This window comes from Meriones unguiculatus, chromosome 1 (genome assembly GCF_030254825.1).
Source record: "Meriones unguiculatus strain TT.TT164.6M chromosome 1, Bangor_MerUng_6.1, whole genome shotgun sequence".
Classification (NCBI taxonomy): Eukaryota; Metazoa; Chordata; class Mammalia; order Rodentia; family Muridae; genus Meriones; species Meriones unguiculatus.
In genome coordinates this window covers 177226778-177246830 of record NC_083349.1, presented here as the reverse complement: position 1 = coordinate 177246830, position 20053 = coordinate 177226778, and the positions used below count along the sequence as shown (strand labels likewise).

Sequence of the window (20053 nt, the reverse complement as noted above, 5' to 3'; positions counted from 1 at the left end):
TTGAAATGTTTTACCATTTCTGAGTTCCTTTAATTTTACTTGATTTAATGTGCTTTGCATATAGGTTTCACTATATCAACAGCACCTAATTATGCAATAATAAAGAGCTAAAAATAAGTCAAGACTCCTGGCTGCTTAGGGGTCGTAGAACATGCATTTGAGAGTGCCACCGTGTCTCCTTGAGGCTTGTCCACACTGGACAGGAGTACCGCATCACGACAGCAGTTCAGCCTCATCACTGAACATGAGCTGCCCAAGTCTGGAATTCCAGTTATGATGTGAATTCTATACATTTCATTCCAGCATACAAGTGGCAGCCACAGAACACTTGGAGCCTTATTCATCAAACAATGAGACATTCTAGAATTCCTGGACCTGATGAACATTTTATACATGTGGTCTGGCTGCCCTTGATGCAAAGGAATCAACCTTTAGGGTGGTATTGCCGTGGGTTGGCCTGCTGTCCTTTGTCTCTGTAAATTGCCAGTTCAGAGTCAAAGCTGAATCTCCAGCTACACTCTTCTGCACGACCTCCTCTGTCCCCCCCTCACACCCACTCTCAGCAAAGCCAGCAGTAGTTAACTCACAGGCGCTACCAGGAAGAGCTAACCTCTGTGTTTCAAATACCCTATGCACCATGAAAAATTTGACAGTTTCCTAAATCTAAAATGAGCAGATGCACCTGCAAACAGATTCTGGATCCAGAATTTTCCACTTAACAGAAATTCTTTAGTTTCTAAGGAATCTTGAAATTTTAACTTGTTATCACAGCCCATAAATGATAAAACAGAACTCTTTCTAAAGTCCTATGGGAACAAGAAGTGATCTTGATTGACTAAGATTCATTCCCTCAGGGTCAACTGGCAAGTGGAAAAAAACAGTAAAAACACAAAATATGTTGTCATATGATCTTTCTGCCATCATAAAAATGACAGAGTCACTTGCAGGTAATCTTAGAGCAAAAAAAAAAAAAAAAAAAGTCTCTGCAGAACCATAATTTATTGATTCTTTTACTTTTTGTCTGTCTTAGTTTCTTTCCACAAACATATCAGTTTGTGTTCCTTATGCTTAAAGGGGGCAGCAGAAAAAAAGCAAGATACACTTACATAGGATAAAAAAGAGTCACTTGTGCATCTGATAGCTTTTGGGGCCACATTTAAGAAAAATACCACGTAGATCTTCTCATTGTGTTTGTTCAGAATTCTCTTTCCCCCAGTTACGTTTGTAAAGGTTGCATCTCTTTCCCTTAACAGAACCACAAGCGTTTACTGAAGCAATACAGAAAAAGACAGAGAATGTGAGAAGACAGAATCCTCCCTGTAGACAATGCCCAGGCCTGTCAGACACCATGTTAGGTGAACTTCTCCCGTGCTCCACCTTGCCTTAATGTACCATGTAGAGAGAGGTCTCTCATGCTGTAAAGATGTCACATATATTTTCTCTTCACTCGGAGCTTTCTGAATAAAGAGAGATCTATTTGTCTCCATGGTGTTTTGCCATTAACAGTATCGGAGCTGCTGGAACACAATGGGAGATGTGTTTTCCCTTAACCTCTTGACTCAGAGATGTCCTGATGCTAAATGTTATTGCATTTTGCATTAGCCCAGAACAGTGGGAGATCAGTGACGGATGGAAAAAGGCTATGAGGAGCCATAGCAGCCCTCATGTTCTCCACATTGCAGTTGGTGGCAGAGCACTAGGCGTATAATATTTATTCAGAGGAGGCACAAATGGGGATTGAGAAAGGAGGTGGTGAGTTGTGCCTTTCTCATCCTTTCCATCATTGGGATAATCTACCCTGGAAAGTGATATACAGGGCTTGTTTATACATATTACCTTGGCAGAAGCTAATTTACTTTTCTTTGTTCCCCTAGTGATCTAACAACCATGGGAGGAGGGAAAGAGTCTCACGCGTACTGCTTAGCTATGAAAACACCTCCATATTATCTTACCCATGTCTGTTTGACAGTATGTCCCATGTTATAGGACAGACTCAAAATAAGATTCTACTGTGTGTGAGCACTCAGTGAGCATCTCGAGACTGCACAATTCTCAGCACTCTAGGCATCTCAGATTACCTAGTTCTGTTCACAGATGGATGGCGAAGTCCAGGAATTCAAATGACTTGACTAGAGCAGAAACATCTTGGGTGACAGCATCCATACTCCCAGGTAGATTCCTTTTACATGGGCTGTAGATGGGTGTTCTGCTGAATGAGTGATTACTGTATGATTTTTAGGAGCATGGTTAATGTTACAGTGTTTCTGAGTTCTCTATCAGAGAAGAACCCTGAAGTACTTAAAAAAAAACCTTATTTTTCTCTTTAATTATGTGTATGAAATGTAGGTTGGTACAACTATCCAAGGAGGCCTGAGGAAGGTGATCCTGTTGAGCTGAAGTTACAGAGAGTAAGCTACTCACTGTGGATGCTAGGAATAGAAATTGGGCCCTCTTCAAGAGTGGTCTCCACTCTTAGTTAACAGCTGGGCCATCTCTCTGCCATTTTAGAATAGGATTTATAAGCACATTGGAAGAGGCAGTTGAACATACCTATGCAAAGACAACAAGCAATTCCTGAGTTTTGTATTCCCAGGTTGCATAGCTAGGCAACTGACATTAAGTAGTAAAAAAAATAAAATTGCAATTCCATATGCTCCAGCCATCTCATTCCTGGGCAAAAACAGGGGAATCTAAGTCAGCATAGCACAAACATAATTGCATATTCATATTTAATGTGACAAGTTCATGATTGCTAAGGACTGAGGCAGCCTAGAATAGGACCAATAGATAATGGATACAGAGAATTTGCTACATATACAACAGGATATTATTTAGACCAAAAAAAAAAAATTTGAAATCATAGACTTGGGATCTAGCTCAGTTGATAGAGCACTTGCCTAGCCTGCATGAATTTCTTACTTTAATGCCCAAACAAAGCATGGCAGCACATTGCTGTAATACCCACATCTGGGATCTGAATGTCAAGGGATCAGAAGTTCAAGGTCATCCTTAACTACATAAAGAGCTGAAGGCCAGCCTAGGGTGCATGGGACTCTGTCTCAAAAACCAAAAAGAAAGAAAAGAATGGAATCATATAATTTGCTGGACAAATGAATGGAATGAAAGATTATCATGTTGAGTGAAGCAGTCCCAACTCTGGAAGACAAGTATCACGTGTTTTCTTGCATATGTCAAATTTAGAAGAAAAAAAAGAGATAAAGTTGAAAGCAGAGATATTTGGGAAGAGGACAAGAAATGGCAAGGAGATATGCCAAGGGAACATATAATAATAAAATATCTGAAAAATATTTTCTTATACTCTTGCTGTTCGGGAGTATATATCATGTACTGATGACATCAGACCCACCTAAGAGCTGACTGAATAGTCGGGATTTTGAAAATTCATAGTGATTGAACTTAGGTTCTCACTTCTCCTTGAAGCTCCAGAAAGGGACGATGAACCAAGGCCGACTTTGAGAGGACAAATGTCGTGTCTTAGAAGTACATGCTATGCTTGGCACAAAGACGAGACTAAGGACATCAAAATTTCTCCTAATGAACCAAAGGAAAGAGTAATCTGATGTCCAATAATTAAAACTTGTGAATGAGCTATCATCAAGAAAACTTACAAACTTCTAAATTTCTAGTTTCTTTAAACTGCTTTGGTAAGCATCCCTTACAGGACAAAGATCAAGACACCAGCAACACTGCGATGTTCTGAAGATGGCCAGTATATTAGAATATAGCTGGATTGAATAAATGGATTACAAAATAAAACAGCATTTCTATTACCAATATAGGTCTTATAATCTGTATCTTTCATGCTCCCTTTTGTTTGTTTTTTGTTTTGTTTTGTTCAAACTGGGTCTCACCCTCTAGCCCAAGATGAGTTCAAATTTATTATGCATTATAGGCTGGCCTCAAACTCATGGCAATCCTCCTGTCTCACTCTGCCTTTCCAAGTGCTAAGATTAAAAGAATGACAACCATATCCAGCTGGATATTTAGAAGTTAACCTTCTAAAGCTTTCTTTTTTCCTTCCTGAGAATCAAGATTAATTTCCAGGAGATATTGGAGACATTTGTATGTTGTTATATTTGAGAATTTGGGGGCTAACAGTGATTAGTGAAGAGTTTTCCTGAAGGAATAGAACACATACTCAGCTAAAATGAAGGTAAGGAGTCTTTGGAAACACATTTTAACACCCTCGTGAAATTAATACTAAGATGGTCATTTACTTCGTAGTTCTCGAACTCTGCTCTACCATAGGCCTCTGGGTAAAAAGCACTTCATTGCGAGCTCCTGGACATTATGCCATCACTAGAATTCAGGTGGACACATCCTGTTGTCAAAGCCGGTAGATGAACAAACACATCAGCATGGCTTAGTCTTTATGGGGGTGGGAGGAACCTCCCAACACTCATATGCTTGTGGGAATCAAAGGTATGTGAACCCAACCAAGTTTATGTTGCTGAAAAGGAGAAGATTATTTTACACAGGGGTGTTATAGCATATAAAGCTTTGTGGATACATGGACAGAACCAAGTAGATCCATGTATGTCAAGTGGCTGCATACGTGGAGTAGGCAACCTCTTACCCAACAGACACAGGTATTCAATGTATTTCACTTCAAACTTGCAGCAAATGTTGCAAAATCAGGTCAGTGTTCTCTCCAGACAGGCCTCAGTCTCTGCTAAAGGAAGAGGCACTGAGGTAAGGAATGGATGGCCATTTTACAGTCTTGATCTGAGCTCTGCTGTGCAGTTTCATGGTAGCCTTCACAAAGCCCACCAAAACTTCAACCATGCTTTATCCCTCAGTAGGACTAGTTAATCTTGACTCCATATTTGCCCAACACCCACTGTGATTCTCCATGAAATATTTGAGCATAGAATCAAAGTGGAAAAGGGACCTAATTATTAAGGTGATTGAGGGAGTCACTGAACTGTGTGTTATGCCAGGTGCCCGAAAATAATACATTGAATTAGAGTACTTCACTAAGCATCCTCTGACTACCTATCTGAGTTTTCTTCTCAGAAGTGTCTGGGCTTATAGCAATCCTGTCCTAAACAGCAGAGTCGAGTCACCTACTGGTTTTGGTGTTCATTGTAGGTTGAGAGGTTAATCTAAAACAAGTGGCATGTCTGTCATTAGAGGCTCTGGCCATCTTCATGAAATGACCCAGCTTCTACTTTGATATTATCAAGTATCCAAATGAGCACCAGAACCACCTCTTGGCATTGTTCTGAAGACAACTGGTGCATATCTCATCAATAAAGTTGTAATACAGAAGTCAGAGACCAGCTTAGCTTAAATCTAGATCATGAACTAAAAACATGACTCCAGTACCTGGAAGCTTCCTTTCATGGGGGAACATTATTATTTATAATTTGATGATACTGAAGAAAATGCAATACAATGGCAAAAAGATGACCCAAGTTTGTACCGCCTTTTTGAAATCAATCCTTTGCCATGACCCTAAAGGTATACCTCCCCACTCTCAACCCCATCTCTGGCTTCAGGATTGGCTCTCTGTGTCTTCCTTTGACCAACAAAATACCAGCATACACAAAACAAGCAGAAGCTTACAAAATCCTAAAGACCCCTGACTTTTTCTTGTTATTACTTCATCAGGTTTACCTTGAAGACATGCTGGGTCTGCCTTTTTGGTGAATGTGATGTGGCAGAGAACTGAATTAGCCCAGTGGCTCCATTCTACACACAATGGCTGCAATTAATCAGCCCAACCAAGGCCATAGCAACTGCCCCACTGAAGCACAGATCCATAGACTAAGATGGTTATTCATCTGTGTTGCTCATTATGCAGTATTATTGTGACAATGGATAAATGATAGACAATTTGTGAAGATAAAATTCAACCCAAAGAAACAAAATACGAAAATACAGCACTGCTACAAGTATGAAACAAATTTGAATTCTAAAATTCCAGTAATATAACTCCACTCAGTCTTACCTTTCAAAGACCTTCCTAGGAAAAAAAGGCCCGGAGAAATCATGGTTTGTTCTTGCCATGTTGCTTTGTGCAAGTCCCAAGGAAAGCTAGGAGGCTGTACAGTTATCTCCCTTGATGTAATTCTAAACTATACAACCTACTACCTCAACCTGGGAACATGCAGTCACAATGGCTGGAGAGCTACCACTTCTTAAGCTCTGCAATTTCAAGTTAGTCTTATAAAAGTTGCCTGCTGTTGCCTACTTGGGTCAATCATAAGTAACAACACATAAAAAAAATTTAAAAAAGAAACAACACATCAAAGGGTCTGTCCAAGCAAAAAGGTAGAGAAAAATTTGGCTTGAGATTGCTCTGTGGTAGAAAGGGGGCACAAATTGGGGACTGGTACCCTTGAAATTATATATTCATAAAAATTATAGTAGTGTTATCTAATAGTTGTTCTGATCAATACACCAGCCTCTGATAGCCATTGAAGAAATAGAAAAACTAATTGCTGTCTATACTTGGGTAACTGGGTGGGGGAGAAGTATTTGGAAAAAGCTAAAATTCTAAAAGCCAAAATTCTGAAATTTCTTAAGGGTCAGTAAAAAAGATGGATGAAGTCAGAAGCGTGAAAATATTGAACACAGGGTTCTGAGTAAAGCAGAGAGAACACAGAAGCCATATCAAGCGCTCATCTCTAGATATCCACTTTGCCTGAGTTGTTTCAGCATCTTGTAATAATTTTTTCCCCTTGTGGTTTCTTTAGTGGTCTGTGAAAATCTGCCTCTATTCTTCTCTTCATAAAAGAATGAGGTAAATTTCTCTGATGGAGTTTTTGAAATTTTTAATTAACCCTTTTCTGTCTCTTCAGTCCCAGGGAAATAGATGATAGAGAAAGACTTGTTCAAGACAGACAATTCCCCAGCTCTGTGTCTGCTCACATTTGGTCTGATGTTTGTTTGGCCCATGGCCACCTCGCCTCACTGCAAAGCAGAACTCTCATTTTGACTTGTCATGAATGTGCTGGCATCTCTGAACACACTCTGAGCCTAGCTCTGCCATACCCATTATGTTCAAAGGACTAAACTACCCAAAGGATCATGTTGTGTTTCTACATGCTGCTCTACTCCCCTTGGTGGGTATGTTTCTTCTGAATTTTGTAACCTTAGTCTCTTGCATGGCCTTCCTGAATAAGGCTTATTTTCTTGAGGGGTCAGCTAACTAGTTTTGTGGGTGATAATGGGAGGCTGAGAGGTTAATTTTGTCAAGAAAACCCCATGCATCCATCCTTTAGAACTCAATTCAAAGATTTATCTGATTAACTCACAATTTATAATTTAACCTTCATACCATTGCCTTGCAAAGAATCATATAGATTCTTCTCAGCATTTATCTGTTATGTCATTCATTAGATGCCAAGCTATGCTGTTAATATCTAGTATTACTGACATGGCTACTACCTTGTACATGGCAGAAGATGATAGAAATATAGATAAAAGATAGATATGATCGAATATATATATATATATATACATATATATATCCAAATCAAGAATATGCACATGAATAAATAAATGTGAGTATAAATAAACCCAAAGACGAGGCTGGGTGATTTTTATACCCAGCCCCCTATTCTTTTCCTAATACTAGAATATCATTTCCAGCAAGATGGATTTGCTATCAATACTTTAAATGGGAGAAAAATTACAGTGAATAAACTCATCCTGACCAACTCACTTGAATTCCTAGATCTCATACAAAAATTCCCAAAGGATTTCTGAGACTTCTGCCTCTAGCCACTCATGTAGAATTTTTCATAGTCACTGAACCCAAAAAGACAAAATATAACTTTTCAGTTACATTTTTTTCACTTATTTTACATGGACAATTAGCTCAATGGTATAAATACAAAAAAAGAAAAAGGTAGGGGAGAGAATCATTATCAGAAGACATGACTGAGCAAGGAGATGCCAGAACCCTGAGAGACTCTTCTCCTCACACAGCTCAGACAGTTTCATAAATATCTGTAGATCACAAAATTATTCCCCTCCTATGCAGCCTTGTTCTGCAGTCAAAGATTCAAAGAATCTGGTCTTAAAACACTAATGGTTTTCAATATTCTGCTCTTTGGGTTGTGTGAATTTTCATGTTTATTTGCACTGATTTTAGCCCATTATCATGTATTAGTGCAATTATAGTTCATTATGTAATTAGTGTAAATATTTGCAGGCGTGCAATAACAACATGCAATTAAGATATAGGATGATGTCATAAAAATTCTTATTTAAAAGTGACAGCAAAAAAAAAAATTAAATAGTACTTCCAGCATTTGTCCATGTTTAGGTATGGACTCTTTTGTAGCCTGTAGCTCTAAAAGAAGTATCTTCCATCAGTCCACTGAACATGTAGAAAATTGACCCCTAACCAACTAAATATTTAAGTTTTCATGGCTGACAGCATCTCAAGCAGTACACTCTCCACTAGAGTGTGTTCTGTGTGATTAGATATTGGGAAGGTGAGCACAGGCTTTCATTAAAATGTGATTCATTAAGGGTTTCATCTATACAGCCCCCATGCAACTCTTCAAAGGGTTAGGGAATCCGGGTCATTGAAATGAAGTCCAAGCCATGTATCTGTCATTTAACAAAGTGCTGAACACAGTAAGCACCTCTAAAGGTTTGCTGAACGAATGAACTAAGTTTTTTGTAGCTTATGGATACACCAAAAATAAAATGTAGCCTTTTCTTTTTTTAGTTGTATTTTATTAGCTCTCGTGTTAGATACAAATATGTCCTTGAAGAACCATTCATGTTGACTGCTGTGTAAAATTTCAGTGCTATCAACATTTGTTTATGGAAGTACCAAGCTTCAAAAAAAAAAAAATCTTAACTGGAGAGGCCAGGTTCTAGTTGAAGAAATGAGGTATTATAGCCTAAGATGGGGATCCAGAAGACTTAGCAATATGAGGAACGGCGGGAAAATGTGACAAAAAGAGAAATCATATTGATTTAAAATGTCAAGTGAACCCAGCCATACCCGGCCACCTTCTTCCCAAGTAAGAAACACAGGGCATTGTTTTGAAATACTTTCAAAGCCCTTCTCAGCTTCCCTCCCAACAAGCCTGAGGGCAAAGGGCGAGCTATTTGAGCAGTTGTAGTTCTTAGAATAAGGATCATTTCTTTCTGAGTTTGAAAAAAAGTTATATATTCAAGAATTATGTTGTCATGGATATATTTTAGCAGTGAAGATTCAGGGATTTTGATGCGTTTACCTCCTACCCATTTGCCCTGTGATTAATTGGCTTTTGAAATATATTCTCAGAGCCTTTCTTGAGAGACACCTTGCCTATTTCGCGTCCTGCTTCTTCCTGTAGGATACTTGGTGCACTCTGAGGGAATCCCAGCGGAACAATTAACACTGGCAAAAGCTATTCATTCATAAACATGGAAGAAGGGAAAAATACTGAATTTCATCATCATGTAAAATATTTAATATCCTGTTTCTTGTGGCTAATAGCCAGAGGCTTCAGACTTCCTACTACGAAATTTTCTAACCAGATGAAGCAAATGTTTGAGGCTTTTAGAAATTTTGAAAGAATAATGTACTCACCCCTACTCCCCTGGACTAGTCAATTTACAAAACCCCCTTCAAAAAAGAAAAAAAAAATCCAGCAATGCATGTACAGTTGGGTGTTGTTCCTATACGGACAACACTGAGCACTCAGGGGCACTGTGGCTCCAACTCCTCCATCTGTGGCCCACCTAACTGCAGCAAGCTAAGAGGATGATGGGATCAAGTGAGACACACTCTCTGTGTCAAACAAATGTTCAGCCAGCAGAGGTTCAGGCTTAACATGTACACAGTTTACTCATTTCGGCCACTTCAAAGAGGCATATAAACCAAGGCAAGTAGATTGTTTGCAGGGTGAACAGATAAAAGCCTGGGGCAGACAGTTCTATGGGACACACACAGCAAGGACAGCCTTTCTCTTCTGGGTTAATGTCCCATCATGCAATAGGAAAGCTTTCCTGACAGGTTAAAAGCTGAGCCCTACAAACAGCAAGACAACAGTCCTCCACAAAAAGCAAAAACCAAAGCATGATTGGAAAGTACCCCCTTCATGTATGGCATTTATAGATTGCCACATTCCACACTCTATACATACATGAGCTACATCTAGGCATTCCTGATTCAGAAATATCAATATATATCTATATCTAGATATCTATCTATTCATATATATATCCTCTTCATGTATCCTATAGAAGAAAGACTTCTATCTGTCCCTGGACAGTGTGACTCTTAAGAGGTGACAAAATGTATCCAGAAGGGTTTCAGACTGACTCTGCCATTATTGCTGAGAGTCTGCATAGAGAAACAAAGTTCTTAGGGGAAATCTTGGTACCACGCTTGACCAAAAGCAAATGTGAAAGTTCCAGAGCCATCTAGAATCCTGTCAACTTTTCACCCTGCCTTCTGTTTACAGACTCTTCAGCTCACATTGTTGGAAGGAGACAAATATATAGCCAGTTTTGCTTTGATCTGTGGTCAGCTTGGCTTTCCAATCCCGGCACAATGGTGACATTTAAGAGGCGAAGGGATAAAATTATTTTCATTCCAGCCTTTTAAGCATGATAAAGACTTTTAAAACTGCTCTGGGCAAAGATGAATTTTGGATGTAAACAGAATATCTTTTTCTGTTATTTTTCCGTGTGTGTGTGTGTGTGTGTGTGTGTGTGTGTGTGTGTGTGTGTGTTTCCTTAAATAAAAAGCCCTCCTTGCCTCCTTGCTAGGTATTTACAGAGGTATAAATCGGCAGGTCATGTCCATCCCCCTCAGTCATCTTGTTTATTAAGTAAAGGGCCCAGTGGCCTGCACTTGCTGAATGATGGGGGACAGGATAGCTGCAAGGTGCAACCCACACCACACCCAGAACCAGATCAGCACTGTCAGCCAGCCTTCATCACTTTCTGTAAAAGATTGTCATAACTTTGAAAACAATTAGGCTCCCAGAAAACAAAACAAACCCTTGTGTGTGCGTCTATTTACTCAGCACTCAGCAGTCAGCTGTCTGAATCTCTGGAATTCTTGCTGCCTCATAGGCAGCCCAACCCCCTAATCTGACAGCCAAGACTGGATAGAGGCAATATATCCGAGTCCCAGTAAGCCTCTTAATTAACCTCATCCATCGTGGCACAAAAGGTCTGTTTCCTCCTCTTCAGCCCCTCTTTCCATCTCTACCACTCTTAAAGGCAACCACAGGCAGACAGGGAGAGCAGAAGAAGGTGAGTGGATACCAACAGGCAAAGCCCATGGACTGTGAGATTGCCTAACAGACACATACCTATAGACACAAGCTTGTGTGGACGATCAGCACAAGTTCGGATCTACGGGTTTGTGGCAACAGGCTTCAGTATCTTCTCTTGTGTGGGGTTGACTTGTCTGAAGATAAAATGTTAAAACATTAGTCCAACAAATGAGTCTGTCATTGGCTCCTTTAGTCCAACAACAGACCTTGCCATTGGGTCATTTCATGCCAGATATGGAAAGGGTTTTAAAGAAAAGTCTACTATTCTCTCTGGAAGACCTCCTGGATTTTCATTCACCTGATAAGGTGAGCTTCAGGTGAACTTCATTTTTATCAGAATTCTTATCTGTTTAGTCCAAACTAATGTCAGGATGGTCAACAAACAGGACAAGACAGATTCTAAGAGAAAGAACAAGGACCTGGAAGCAAGGTTATTCTTTTCACTTCTGTAATTCTGAGGTAAAGGTTACTGAGATCCACTCTTTCCCTTTTTTTGTTTGTTTGCATGTCAAAAAACAAAACAAGTGGAATTAACTTTTAAGCATTGATAAACAGCTTGGAAAAGAGCTTTCCCAACACATCCTAGCAGAGATTTCACTATATTAAACTAGAAGGTTTGTCTTCAGGAAAAGTTTATGGTTTTTAGTCATCCCTTCTCAACCCCATCATTGGCCCACATATGAACAACAAGAAAGGTTGGGTGTATTTTGAAAATTAAGTTATAAGAGAAAATACATCACTGCTACCTCTACAACTGCTGAAGGGCATAGGGTTGCTTCTATTGCCTTATTATAAAAATGTTTCATTTGTCAAGATGCAATCAATTATTTATGCAAAGCTAAGGCTCCATAGGAAAAATGAGATCTTCAAGACAATGAACTTTTATGAATGGCCTCTCCTGTGACATGGTCATAACAAAAATTGCTTCAGGGAAACTCATTGGACATTTAGACAATCCCTTTCCTAGATGTCAGGAAAAGCATATACCTTGTGCTTTTGAACAACCTGTACCACAGGCATTTTAAATTTCTGCTAGCTGCCAACTATAGACTTTGGCCTTCAAAAGGCTCCCTTTCACCTTGTTAAATGGATATTCAGTTGCTGGGAGCCCAGAGGATAAACTGAGGTTCCACAAACAATAACACTTAAAAGCTGCATTGGGGCACTGTTCATGGAGCAGGTCAGGCTTCATGTACGCATCCTAACTGGTAAGAGGAAATCAAGAGGGCCAGAGATGCTACCACGGTGTTCCCCATCTGCCCCTTTCACCTCAGAGCCATGCCCACAAATGTTCAGAGTTGGATGATGATGCATAAGTTGCTATATCTGAGAACCACACGTAGAAGCTCCCAAACCATCATTTCCCCCAAAAGAGTCTCTACATCGTTTATGTTAAAACACTCATTTCCTTTATAAAGCACAGGTGTTTCACATAATTCTTGAGCTTCCGGTTTTCCTTTGATCTCTCTGACAAGGGTACGGGAACGGGGGTATTTAAAATTGGATACTGGACATGGTGAGGGATGGCTGAGATATGGGAATTATAGCTCACACTGAAAGTTTAAGGGGATGGGCTCCAGCTCCCTAATTAATAATAACCAATGTTTAATACAGGCTAAGTCATCCTAATGCAATAATTTAAAATTTTACCCTTCCCCCTTTTTAGACAGGGTTTCATTGTGTTGGCTAGGACTGACCTGGAACTCTCATGGAGAACAAGCCGGCTTCTAACTCACAGAGAACCACTTTCCTCTGCCTCCTGAATGCTAGGATTAAAGAGGTGCACCACCATACCCAGATAAAACAAACAAACAAACAAAAAAAAAACCTTATTGAAAACTGACTTGACCCCACAAGAAGAAAATCCCACAGCTAATGCTAAGTAGCATGTTCTAGTGACATCATGGATGCAGTGAGAACCTTGCATAGAATACCTCCAGGCTACGCATGCAAGATGTGCCTGAACACGAATAACTTCATGTTTAGGTGGGGTCCCATTATCAAGACACCTCAACATATGTGTAAACATAACGTTTTAAGTCACAAATCCAAAACACTTCTCAACCACTTCAGATAAGGAATATTCAAATTACACGTGCTCGTAAAATAATATTTGTCAGCAATGAACTATGATCTATCGCAGAACACGTTGGCTCCCTCACACAGTACCATCTATACATTCCCATAATACATTGAGGCCATCTTTTTTTTTCCCCAAATACAGGATAGAGGGCTGTCAATTTAAAGGTTAGTTTGCCAACAATCTAAAGTTTGAAATTCAGAAATCAAAATACTGACCAGAAGTTACAAAGAAAAGATTCAAATATTAACATAATGCTAGGTGAGGAAAAGATTGTTTGCCATTAGATGCCTTCCCTGAAGTAGCCATTGAATGTCTCCTTCGAACAACTTCTTTGTGTTGGTGAAAAAAATGGGGATTCATTTTTCTTCCAAAGAACATTTTGACTCATTCCATGAGGCATGATTCCATGGAGCTCCATCAGATAGCAACCAAATGTGAAAACACGAGGTTGGCATTTGTAAACAAAGGGAAAGGTAACTTCTCAGATAACAGATCATGGATCCTTGTAAACCTTCCTAGGTGGCGTGAAGGGCTTCAATGACAACAAAGGAAGCTGCCTGGATTATAAGAGCTGAGCTCAATACCTACTCACTCAATAGATAGTGGAGAGTTCCAGAAAGTACTAAGTTGTCATCAAGTAGAACTGAAGTTAAAATATCAGTAACAATCTTCTGAAATGTATATGAATCCTAAATTCTGAAATTTATATATATACATACACACACACACACACATATATATATATATATATATACAGCCACAGAGTTCAAAGACAGTGCTTATGGTTTCAAATGAATTCTTCCTAAATTACTTTAAAAAGAAGCAAACACTATTATGAAATTAATTTTAAAAACTCCCAAACACCATAGAATCAAAGACCACTAAAACTAGATCAATTGCTTGTAAAATTATAAAACTAGCAACATTAGAAATATAAGTTTTCAATGGCATAAAAATTGCACTATTTGAGGAAGAGGAAGGTTTGGGGGAAGGGGTTGAATAGAGGAGGAAGAAAAGTGAATACCTGAGAAAACCAACGTCCTATGAGTATTTTTCAAACCAGATTCCATGTTGCCAGTATCTTTAAATCAGTCATCCACACCTGGAAAACAAGACATTTAAAAAAATTTTTTGTAAGTCAATCAGGAATCTTTGCTTGTTTTTCAGTTGATTTCTTTTTGTCACTCACAATTCGTTAAATTGTAAGTAATAGTAGATCAACCATAAAAAGACATAATTTAAAAAAAAAAAAACCTGAATCTATTCCTAGAAAAAAAAAGCAACATCATTGAGGCATGCCATTTATGTCACTCTAGAAATAATAATAAAATATAAAGATAATATTATATGACAATAATATTAAAATGTCTTACAAATGAGTAACTTTCACATTTCTAAAACCCTCCCCCCCAAATTCCATGGCTACCAATGCGCTATAAAAAGGATTTTTACCAGAAAAAAAAAAGACATCAAATAATAATGTGAAGTCTCAGAATATTCCCAAATTCCAGTGTTTTCCCCAGACCACTTGCTTAAGAAATGGGGTTGAGAGAGACCACTGACAGTCAAGGGTGAAAAGGCATAACGGGTGAACAGGATGATGACCACTTGGCATGACATAGCACCCCTGAGAGAACACGCTAACTTTCTGATGGTGCACGAGCTTGGGAGACATCTACTGTCTGCCAACAGGGCTGTGCCAAAGGAGCAGACCTCTCACAGTGCTTGGTTCCCACGTCTGCCCCTCTTCTACCACATCAGGGCTCTTGGCTTTGGTTTGGTTCTCCTTGCATCCTGCCACTGGCCACAGATTTTCCCTTATTTCACTCTTCCTTCGCTACGGGAAGGCAGGCCGACCATGTGACTGATTGCTAACAAGGACTCTGAGCTCTGCTTGCCTTTGTATGTGAGCATCAATTCTGTGGTGATGTCGGCAGCACTGCGCCTTCAGAAAGATGCTTTTTCTTTCATTTTTGAAGAGGTTATGTCTTACGCACCTCCCTTATTCTGAAATGACAGGGCAAGTATATTGTACAAGTTTTGATGAAGAAGGAAGAAAGGAAGAATGAGGAAAAGAGAAACTGAGATGTACAAAGAAAGAAAGAGAAAAGAAAGGAGGAAGGGCAAAGAGCAAGATAAAGAAAAAAGAAAAAGAGGCAAAGAAAGAAGGAAAGAAGGGAGGGAGGGAGGGAGGGAGGGAGGGAGGGAGGGAGGGAGGGAGGGAGGGAGGGAGGGAGGGAGGGAGGAGTCGGGAGGGGAGGTAGAGGTTGCTCAGGAACACTCCTCACCATTCATTGCCATGCAGGATCAGAAACCAGGGAGAGCTTTCGGCGGCCAAAAGCTTTTCTGTTTCTCTGCTGCCTTTTCTCTCTTACTCTCTGAGGTCCCTTGGGTGTGTGCATGGGCCTGTGCATGTGTGTGCATGTGTGCTTGTGCGTGTGCAGATCCAGCAGCTTCCACACAAAAGGTACACCGAGCAGTGGCTACTCCCAGGGTAGTTCACTGGTGCCCCACATTATCACACCACACTTTTTTCCAGCAGCGATACTGACACAAGGCCCCTAGACTGGGGTGTGGGAAAACCTCCCAGTGATACGGTTTGGTACCAAAGCTATCCACTTTAGTCTAAATTAAAAAAAAATGAATTGAAGAGATGAGGGGAGGGGAGAGCCAACCAATGGAACGGCACGAGTCTCCTGTTCTTTTAAGCAAGGCCAGATCCGACACTGTCATTTATACTCTTCCCACTACACGTTCCTCGTACTGGAAAAGAAATAATTTAAGAAAAATGACAAGTGACAGAATGTGTAGGTCAACTAAAAACTAAAGATGTGGAAAATGTGGGATAGAATAAAACAGGACAAAAGATAAGCTCTCAGATTGCTTGAATTGTGCACTTCTATTTTTTCGTAATTAAGGAAATGACTAAATCTACTCAATGTCTGATGCAAACAGATGTATACCAGGAATCAAGACTGGAGAGTGAGGAACAGGACCAAGTTTGCTTTTGACACACTTGGTAAAACAAAGGAGAAAGAGCTGCTGGCTACCCAGGATGACTTTCACTTCAGGAAGGATCAGGTTTGCTCACAACGACAATTTCCTGCCTTGTTAAGGTGACTAGGTGCCAGCCCACAACTCTTCTCTAGCTGTGTTGTCAACAAGCAAGGGAGGGGGATTCAAATGAAAAATAATAACGCAACTCTGTTCTGACACTGCAACATCGGGCGTCTGTCGTTTCTTTAATAAAAGCGAACTGTGTGCTGAACAAGTGTTCCCAGGAGGCTGGCCAACTTTTACACTTTCTATCCAGAGCCAGGTTTTGTTCCTGAGAAGGCATGCCACAGTTAGATTAGAATATGGGGGGGGGGGGGTAGTGCAGAAGAAAGATGAAGTAGCTTGTACCGTGGAAGGAAGAGAATATGCAGTATTCTATAAAGGGCCAGTACATCCTGGGAGCACTGACTGCTCCAGTCAGATTCCTCAGCTGGGGAAGGTAGAGACAAGCCTGGATCCTCCACAATGATATCTATGAAAAGGATCAGCCATCTAACCTGAGTGACTACATTCTTAGGAAGCAGAATGCCCTGTGCATACGGAAGGGCACAGGGCCACATACAGGGACAGGTATCATTAACCACAAATACCTACATTTCACCCTATCCCTGGAAAGGCCGAATTTTCTCATGTAGACTTCCTGATCTCAACATTTCCTTATTTAGAACGACAACCAGCCAAACAGATTACAAATTTATATAGCCTCTGAAAACTAAGGTTCTGAAAGGAAAGAGCCCCGGTACCCACGTTACTAGTTCTGCTTTCTAGTCATATCCTCCCTCCTCCCCTACCCCACACACAATCTGTTGCCTGCTTAACCATATCAGAATGACAAGCAACATCTGTTTGTTAAAGAGCCAAGATCAAACCTTAATTTTATTTTATTTTTTTTGTTTTTGTTTTGGCCATGTTTCTCTTCTTTTTCCCCCCTTGACTGTAACATAGAAGAGGGAGATAACAATGTTAAGATTTGGGGCCCCAGCACACTGTCCTCTAGCTCCTCCGGGCTGGAAAGCAAAGGGGTTTCCTGTAGCGTACATAGCACTATTCAAGGATGTTGTCCTGGGCATGCTCAGCCACACCAAGCATCAGGCTTTGACTAATAGTTTTCCAGTCATCATCTAAACAGAGCTGCACAGCCTTTGGTGTCGTCGGGTAAAGGATGAAAAGAGAAAGGAAGACAAGGCAAATGAAAAGAAGGGACAGAGAGGACTGGAGCTTGTGGGTGTCTCCCTTTTTTTTTAATCATACTGGCCCATTTCACACACATCACACACAGGAGCATGCAAGAGGGGCAGCCAGAGGCCAAGGCAGGAATGAACGAAACTAGCCATCAGCAAGGGACCTCATCATTCCCCCATGGCAATGTGGGTTTCAGGAAAGTCCCCAGTGAGCCACAGACAGATACACAGTGCAAAGAATCAGAGCTGTGTCTGCGGGGTGGGGGAAGGAAAGGAGGAGAAGCTTCGCTCCCCAGCATAAAAGATTTTGCCCCAGCAGAAGGGAAAGAGGGCCTGCCTCTCAATGCTCATTTCACTCAGGATTTGGAAGAAACCCACAGACACGGAGAAAGAAATGAATTCAGACAAGTTGCTAAGGAGACTTGTGTAAACTCCAAGGGTAGACATATTTCCTGGCCTTTCCCCTGCACCGCATCTCATATTCCGAGCACGCAGCTCTGCAGCAGCCATGCACCAACCTCCCGCATTAATCTTGGCCTTAACCGAGCAGGCTGGCAGAGCTCACTGGTTGGATTATCACTGTTCCTCAGACTTAACAAGTTAAAGGGGTGTGTGTGTGTTGTTGTTGTTGTTGTTGATGTTTGCTGCTGCTGCTGTTGTGGGGAGAAAGTAGGGTCATCTTAATTTGGAATTTTTAATATATCAGTGTTGAACAAAGAATATCCACATGATATTTCAGGAGCGAAGTGGAAATGGATAGGTAAAGCATGCAGTTTTGGCAATTTCCCTGTGCCTCTATATTTGGCTTTTCTCTTTGCTCCTAGACTTTCCCTTCCTGCACATCCAGTTAAAATCCTGTCCTGTGGCACACATAAACCGATTCCATGCCTGTACATGATTCTGTGGGGACCCAGGTTTCTAGAAGACAGTACATCCTCTCAAGAGAGAATCTGCCCCTCTGCTCTCCAGCTCTGGAAAGTCCCAGAGAAGTCAGCCCTTGCAAATACACTGGGACAATTCCTCCGGCCTGGAGCTCCATCCTGTTAAAAGGTGATGACCATGAGCCTTTTGAAGGGGAGGGTCAGACTGAGCACATTATTTGAGACAGAGAACTCCTCCCAAAATGGCCCCTCTCCAGCCACAGCTGATATCTGTCAACATTTGACTTAGGGGAAAATTAACATTTTCTTGTCAGACAGAGCTGTTTGTGCTGTAGAAGCCAATATTTTCTTTTTTCAGCCTCCTTTATTAGAATTTCTGTGATTTTCTTCAGGACAGAGATGAAGTAGAAAATTATAGTCCAGATTCTTGCTCAGGGTACACAGGTAAACATGTGTGTCTCAAAGTTTGGCTTGCAGCATGTCTGTGTTTTAGTTGTATGTTTGCTTGCGCGTTCACACGCATGTATTTGGATATATATTTTTAGATGTATGTGTGTGTGACTTGTGCATGAGTCTGTATGTTTGCACATGTGTCTTTCATGTATTTGTTTTGTATGTATGTGCCTTTTAATATGTTTGTATATACTTGCATAGTTTTGTATTTTCTCACGTGTACATTTGTACATGCCTCCCTTGGTGTATGTGCGTGTTTCTCTGCCTTGCCATGGATGGTGATATTGGCAAAACACACACCAAAATAGTTAGGGTATGGGCATCTGCTCAGGGCCTCCCCAGATTAGGAAGGCTTGTGTTTGCCCACCAGCTGTAATGGATAAACTGCAGTGAGGAGATGCGAACCAAGCACCCTGAGGTCACCATTCTTGGATGGGTGGCTCTGAGAACTACCGAAGCAAGGGACAAAGTCTCTGCACTTGTGCAGGGGACTGGGAGTGTGTCTTTGTGCTGCAGGAAAGCCATGCTGCCTCCATCTCTTTATTCTGCCAACCACACCTATCCGGCTCTCATACCTCAAGACTAAGACAAATTGCTCGCCTCAGTTGTCAGGTGGAGGGGCCACTCTGAAGCTGACTCTTAAGCTAGCAAGATGGAGACTTTGCTCCCGTCATTCCAGAGAGGAGAGGATAGGGCAACCAGCTCTGCCCACTCCCCTTTCCCCAACAAGACTCCATGCAGCCAGGCCCTCTCTTTGAGGGAAGGTGTTGGTCATGCGTTTCTCCCAAGTATATCCTCAGATGTCAGCTGGCACTATGCCATCAAGACTCAATCAAAGTGAAAAATGAACTGGGGGATTTGATCAGGGTGGGCAGGCCCCAGCAGGTGATGGGACACTTGCCCAAGTGTTGGGTAGCCTGAAGGCAGGAGGGGAATATTTGCAATTTTTAAAATATTTTTGATATTGTAATATAATTATATCATTTCCCCTTCTCTTTCCTCCCTCCAATCCCCCCTATACCTTATTTTATCTCAAATTCATGACATCTTTTTCTTTAAATGTTGTTATGAATGCACACACACACACATTCCTAAATACAACCTGCTCAGTCCATATAATGTTACTTGGATGAA

At 40.8% G+C, this 20053-nt stretch overlaps 1 long non-coding RNA gene across 2 annotated transcripts in view; it reads right to left on the bottom strand.

Annotated features, from left to right (window-relative positions):
• LOC132649059 (uncharacterized) overlaps window positions 1–20053 on the bottom strand; it is a 235756-nt gene that overhangs the window by 173329 nt on the left and 42374 nt on the right. For both annotated transcript variants that reach the window (XR_009587494.1, XR_009587493.1), the window contains one exon: window positions 14372–14449. This is a non-coding gene — a long non-coding RNA (uncharacterized LOC132649059). The remainder of the gene's footprint in view (window positions 1–14371; window positions 14450–20053) is intronic.